The sequence below is a fragment of the Trichechus manatus genome, unplaced genomic scaffold (genome assembly GCF_000243295.1).
Source record: "Trichechus manatus latirostris isolate Lorelei unplaced genomic scaffold, TriManLat1.0 scaffold00021, whole genome shotgun sequence".
NCBI lineage: Eukaryota > Metazoa > Chordata > Mammalia > Sirenia > Trichechidae > Trichechus > Trichechus manatus.
In genome coordinates, this window is record NW_004443957.1 from 9,744,070 (window position 1) to 9,751,290 (window position 7,221).

General features: G+C 38.5%; 1 pseudogene; it reads left to right on the top strand.

Annotated features, from left to right (window-relative positions):
* The window catches only part of LOC101352351 (serine/threonine-protein phosphatase 2A 55 kDa regulatory subunit B delta isoform pseudogene), a 33,015-nt pseudogene extending 28,189 nt beyond the window's left edge, over positions 1-4,826 (top strand).
* Positions 4,827-7,221: the final 2,395 nt, after the last annotated feature.

The window sequence follows — 7,221 nt, forward strand, 5'->3', positions numbered from 1 at the left end:
AACAACACACAAAAAAAGACATCAAAATGACAGCACTAAACTCATACCTATTAATAGTTATGCTGAATGTAAATGGACTACATGCACTAATAAAGAGACAGAGAGTGGCAGAATGGACAAATTGGTAAGGAAGAAGTAAAAGTATCTCAATTTGCAGATGATATGATCTTGTACACAGAAAACCCCAAAGAATCCACATGAAAACTACTGGAATGAATAGAAGATTTCAACAAAGTATCAGGATATCAGATAAACATACAAAAATCAGTTGGATTCCTCTACACCAACAAAGAGAACTTCGAAGAGGAAATCACCAGACCAATACTATTTACAATAGCCTCCAAGAAGATAAAATACTTAGGAATAAATCTAACCAGAGACGTAAAAGACCTATGCAACAAAAACTACAAGACACTACTGCAAGAGACCTGCATAAGTGGAGAAACGTACCTTGCTCGTGGATAGGAAGACTCAACATTGTGAAAATGCCAATTCTACACAAAGTGATCTGCAGATACAATGCAATCCGGATCCAAATTCCAATGGCATTTTTTAATAAGATGGAGAAACAAGTCAACAATTTCATATGGAAAGGGAAGAGTTCCCAGATAAGTAAAGCATTACTGAAGAAGAACAAAGTAGGAGGCTTCACACTATCTGATTCTAGAACCTATTATACTGCCACAGTAGTCGAAACAGTCTGGTACTGGCACAACAGATACATAGACCAATGGGACAGAATTGAGAATCCAGACGTAAATTCTTCCACCTATGAGCAGTTGATATTTGACAAAGGCCTAAAGTCCGTTAATTGGGGAAAAGACAGCCTCTTTAACAAATGGTGCTGGCAGAACTGGATATCCATCTGCAAAACACTGAAACAAGACCCATACCTCACACCATGCACAAAAACTAACTCAAAATGGATCAAAGACCTAAATATAAAATCTAAAACGATAAAAATCATGGAAGAAAAAATAGGGACAATGCTACGAGCCCTAATACATGGCATAAAGAGAATGCAAACCACAAGTAACAATGTACAAATGCCAGAAGAGAAACTAGATAACCGGGAGCTCCTAAAAATCAAACACTTATACTCATCAAAAGACTTCACCAAAAGAGTCAAAAGACAACCTACAGACTGGGGGAAAAAAATTTGGCAAGACAAATCCAGTCAGCGTTTAATCTCTAACATGTACAAGATATTGCAAAACCTCAACAACAAAAAGACAAATAACCTAATTAAAAAATGGGCAAAGGATATGAACAGGCACTTCACCAAAGAAGATATTCAGGCAGCTAACAGACACATGAGGAAATGCTCACGATCATTAGCCATTAGAGAAATGCACATCAAAACTACACTGAGATACCATATCACCTCAACAAGGCTAGCATTAATCCAAAAAACACAAAATAATAAATGCTGGAGAGGTTGTCCGTCACTAAAGGATAAATATTGTATGAGACCACTATTATAAGAACTCAAGAAAAGTTTTAAACACAGAAGAAAACATTCTTTGATGATTACGAGGGTGGGAAGGGAGGGAGATGGGTATTCACTGATTAGATAGTAGATAAGAATTATCTTAGGTGAAGAGAAGGACAACACACAATACAGGGAAAGTCAGCACAACTGGACTAAAGCAAAAGCTAATAAGTTTCCTGAATACGACCAAACATTTTGAGGGACAGAGTAACACAGGTGGCTGTCTGGGGACCATGGTTTTGGGGGGCATCTTGGTCAATTGGCATAACAAAGTTTATTAAGAAAATGTTCTGCATCCCATTTTGGTGAGTGGCTTCTGGGGTCTTAAAAGCTAGCGAGCGGTCATCTGAGATGCATCAATTGGTCCTAATCCCGCTGGTGAAAAGGAGAATGAAGACCACCAAAGACACAAGGAAAATATTAGCCTAAGAGACAGAAAGGGCCACATAAACCAGAGACTCCTTCAGCCTGAGACCAGAAAAACTAGATGGCACCTGGCTACCACCAATGACCACTCTGACAGGGAATACAACAGAGAGTCCCTGATGGAGAAGGAGAAAGACGGGGTGCAGAACTCAAATTCTTGTAAAAATACCAGACTTAATGGTCTGACTGAGACTGGAGGGACCTTGGAAGACATGGCCCCCAGACTCTCCATTAGCCCAGAACTGAAATCATTCCTGAAGTCAACTCTTCAGACAAAGATTAGAGTGTACTATGGGATATAAAATGATAGTCGTGAAGAGAGTGCTTCTGATTTCAAGTAGGTACATGAGACTAAATGGGCAATTCCTGTCTGGAGGCGAGATGAGAAGGCAAAAAGGACAGAAGCTGGCTGAATGGACATGGTAAATCTGGGGTGGAAAGGAGGAGTGTGTTGTCACATTACAGGGAGAGCAGCTAGGGTCACATAGCAATGTGTGTATAAATTTTTGTATGAGAACCTGACTGTAAACTTTCACTTAACGCACAGTAAATATATATATATAGTTTTTAATTGTTCTAATTGTAAAATGATTATAAATAAAAAATCCTTAGACACAAACCTGAAAGAAAGCAGAAATCGAGAGGTAAGCCTGATTTTCATTCTGAGGTCATTTGCTGAACCCTAGTGACTTTGAGCTTCTGTTCTGTTGACCACATGGAGTAGAGGGAACAGGAGACAGATTTTAGGACTTACCCAAGGTGGAGATTCTAAGAGGAGATCTACAAAAAAAGCTAGAAGCTAAACCTCAAAGAACCACACCTTCAAGGTTAAAAAAAATTGACAACTTTGTTGTTGCAGAGATTTGAAAGAAATTAAGTTACAAAAAAAATTTTATACCAATAAATGTAAAAACTTAGATGAAATACATAAATTCTGCAAAAAAGTATAATTTACCCTCAATATTTCACAAAAACAAGGAAAAATCTGAATAGTCCTAATCCCGTAAAACCCATTGCCCTCAAATACGACTCGTAGGACAGAGTAGAACTACCCATAGAGTTTCCAAGGCTGTAATATTTATGGAAGCAAACTGCCACCTCTTTCTCGGGCTGAGTGGCTGGTGAGTTCTAACTGCCAACAGTTTAGTTAGATGTTGAGTGCTTAACCACTGTGCCACCAGGGCTCCTTTGAATAGTCCTATGACCATTAAATGAAGTGAATAAGCAGTTTTAAATATTCCCACACAAAAACACTAGTCTCCGATTATTTTTCTATTGAGTTCTACCACACATTAAAGAAGAAAATTCTAATCATAAACAAATCATTCTGGATTAAATTAAATGAGGGAATATTCTGCAACTCATTTTATAAAGTCACTATGATGTTGATACAAAAACTATGCAAAAGTATTACAAAAAGGGGAAATTACACACTAATCTTACTCACAAACATAGTGGCACAAATCCTAAATAAACTATTTGTAAACCACAGCTACAAGGCCGGTAGCCAATGACTTCCACTGGTGCTTCTCCAAGGTCAAGGGGGCCATCAACAAGGACATGCCCAAAGCTGACTTCAACTGTTGAGTTTAATTGCTCTATAAATCTTTTTGCAACTGAAGAGTCATTTTTTAGTATAGACAAGAAAACAAAAGCTGTCTTATCCTAGGGGAGAATATAATATTCACAGTACCTTCAAAGTCACAAACCATAGTTTGACTACTTGAAAAGTCTAAATACTTAGGGAAAAATTAACAAAATTAGGTGGTTACTGCAGTAGAATGCTGCTCATTTTCTACTACCTACAAATAACAAAACTACTAAATTGTGAAAAATAAGTCAATGGGATAGAAAAGCAGGAAGTTATAACTTGAAAGATGAAGATGGACGACTTCAAGATCCACTGAGGATTCCAGCACTAAATCCCAAATCAAACCCGTTGCCATCGAGTAGAACTGCCCCATAGGGTTTCCAAGGAGCAGCTGGTGGATTCGACCTGCCAACATTTCGGTTAACAGCCGAACTCTTAACCACTGCACCACCAGGACTTCAGCCCTAGGGGTCAATATTGAAGCTCATGGTCCTACAGTTGAAGCAAGCCCTTGTGGACTTTTGCAAATGCACACATATATTACATAAATTCCATTTTAGTAATAATGATTTAGTAAATAATGATTGTGAAACATATCTTCCTGCAAATAACCTGAGAATTAATGTGTGGCATTTAGAAAGCATAGGTAGAAATGTTAACGTCGTAGACGTGCTATACTGCTGACAGGAAGTGATTACCGACATATTACCCACACCGGTGTAACATGTATATCTACAGCAGTAGCAAAGAACTGCAAGACTTTGTGAAATGAGTTTTCAGGCCTGTACAACACACATTCTAAGTTTTTTTAAGAACCCGGAGATTCCAACAGTAGATCATTATTTTCATAAACAATTTTACATATGATGTAAAATTTGGTCATAGTGGTCAATGAATGGCGACAAGAGACTACCTTTTGGTTAAAGTAAGAGATCTGAATATGGAAAATAGGTCTGTTGAGACATCCATTTCATAAATATCTTCAAAACAAGCTTTCTTCTCTATATGAAAATGACTACATTCTTGACAAGTCTGAGTGCTTCTGAAATGGTTCTAATAGTGCTATTACGACTGGATCATACAACAACTTTATTTTAAAGTTTACTAGAAGTACAGGAAGGGATATTACATTGGAAACTTCAAAAGAAAACATTTTAAAGACCCAGAAAGTATATAAAGGTGATGAAAGAAAGGCAAGCATTGACAGTCTGAACTTCAATAAGAAGATTCTTCATCCAGGTAGCCACCCCATGGAGAATATTTTTTGCTGTATCTGCCACCAATAACTTGTTCATATTCCAGGGCAAAATCAACTAAATAAGCTAAGTTGAGAACCAAGTCTTATCACACAGTTAAGCCCAGTCATTTTTCTACAAAAGAAAGTGTATTGTTGCTCTCTCCATTAAAAACAGTGATGCATTTACTTCCATTTATAGATAAAAGCCACCACTCATCTGCAGTTTGTCATACTTTGGTAGCTTGCACGTTGCTGTGATGCTGGAAGTTATGCCATTAGTATTTCTAATACTAGCAGAGTCAAGCATAGTGGACAGGTTTCAGCAGAGCTTCCAGACTAAGACAAACTAGGAAGAAGGACCTGGCAGTCTACTTCTGAAAAAATTGGCCAGTGAAAACTTTATATATGTATATATGTGTGTATACATATATATATATACATATATATATATACGTATATATACTTCAATGGTTTTACCTCTCTAGAACCCAACCTAAGACAATATCACACACATGTGAAATTTTGCTGATGATAATCCAAAAACGGTTACAGCAGTACATCAACAGGGAACTTCTAGAAATTCAAGCTGGATTCAGAAAAGGATGTGGAATGAGGGATATCATTGTTGATGTCAGATGGATCTTGGCTGAAAGCAGAGAAAAGCAAAAAGATGTTTATCTGTGTTTTATTGATTATGCAAAGACATTTGACTATGTGGATCAAAACAAATTATAGATAACACACCAAGGAATGGGAATTTCAGAACACTTAATTGTGCTCATGGGGAACCTGTACCTAGACCAAGAGGCAGTCGTTAGAAAAGAACAAGGGGATAGTGTGTAGATTAAAATCAGGAAAGGTGTGCATCAGGGTTGTATCATTTCACCATACTTATTCAATCTGTATGCTGAAGAAATAATCCAAGAAGCTGGACTATATGAAAAAGAATGTGGCACCAGGATTGGAGGAATACTCATTAACAACCTGCAATATACAGATAACACAAACTTGCTTGCTGAAAGCAAACAGAAGTTAAAGCACTTACTGATGAAGATCAAAGACTACAGAGTTCAGTCTCATTGCATATCAACATAAAGAAAACAAAATTCTCACAACTGGACCAATAAGCAACATCATGATAAACAGAGAAAGATTGAAGTTATCCAGGATTTCATTTTACTTGGCTCCACCATCAATGCCCGTGGGAGCAGCGGTGAAGAAGTCAAACGACATATTGCATTGGGCAAATCTGCTGCAAAAGATATCTCTACATATTATACATTAGATAGGAGCCCTGGTGGCGCAATGGTTAAGCTCTCGGCTGCTAACCAAAAGACCGGCAGATCAAACCCACCAGCAGCTCTTTAAGAGAAAGATGTGGCAGTCTGCTTCTGTAAAGATTTACAGCCTTGGAAACACTGCGGGGCAGTTCTACCTTGTCCTGTGGATCGCTATAAGTTGGGATCGACTCAGCAGCAATGGGTTTGGTTTTAGTTTTGATACACTTGATAAGATTTGGAAAAAATCTTTTCTAAAACCCACTCTGTGAAAGAAAATTGCAAGAAGTACTTAACATAATTGCTGCCATGAAATTAACATCTGGTTTAAAGTATGCCTCAAATTCACTACAACTGAATAATTATGTGTTTCCTTTCTAAATATTTTTAAAGTACTTTGGGTTAAGATATACTTTTTAAATATTGCTAAAATTATGTGCATGGTGAGCTTCATATTTTCATTTAAAACCAGCATAATTAAACAATTTTAATTATTATGTCATGTCACCAGTATCTTGGTGGCTTATTTTAAAAGTAAAATCTTTTGGAGTTCTGGCAAAATGGCACTCTAGGCAGAAGCACCACGCCGTCCCTCCACAGCCAAGATCCAAAAAACTAAGCCCAACAGAGAATACAACAATCCTGAAACCCTAAAACATCAAATGAAGAGAGAAAGAATTCAGCCAAGCACCAAATGGAGTGAGAAACCTGACAGAGAATGGAGAGCGAGGAGAGATTCATGCAGAGGTCTCCTACCAGCTAAAGCAGTGCAGATCCACCATCTTGGACTCCTATCGGAGACCAGCTAATGGGGTACGAGAAAGCAGCCTCACAGAGCGTCCAACGGGAGTCAAAACAACCAGTAATTTGCGATATACACTTTCCCACCCCCCCACACTTCTTCACCCCCACTCGGCCTCCTCTGCTTCCCACGGACACAATGTCTTGACCGGGAAACACCAGCTGCATGGATTCCACACACCCAAACGGGCCAGCTCTCCGAGTTGCATTTGTCGGCCACTGGTGTTGCTTTTTCCCTCTTCTTTTGATTTCTTCCTTACCTCTCACCACCTCCCCCTCCTTTTGCTCAAATACCTGGCTCTGTGCACCATCTTTGCTTCTTCCTGAGGGGCTGCAGAGCTCCAGTAATTTGTGATATACGCTTTCCCACCCCCCACACTTCTTCACCCACACTCGG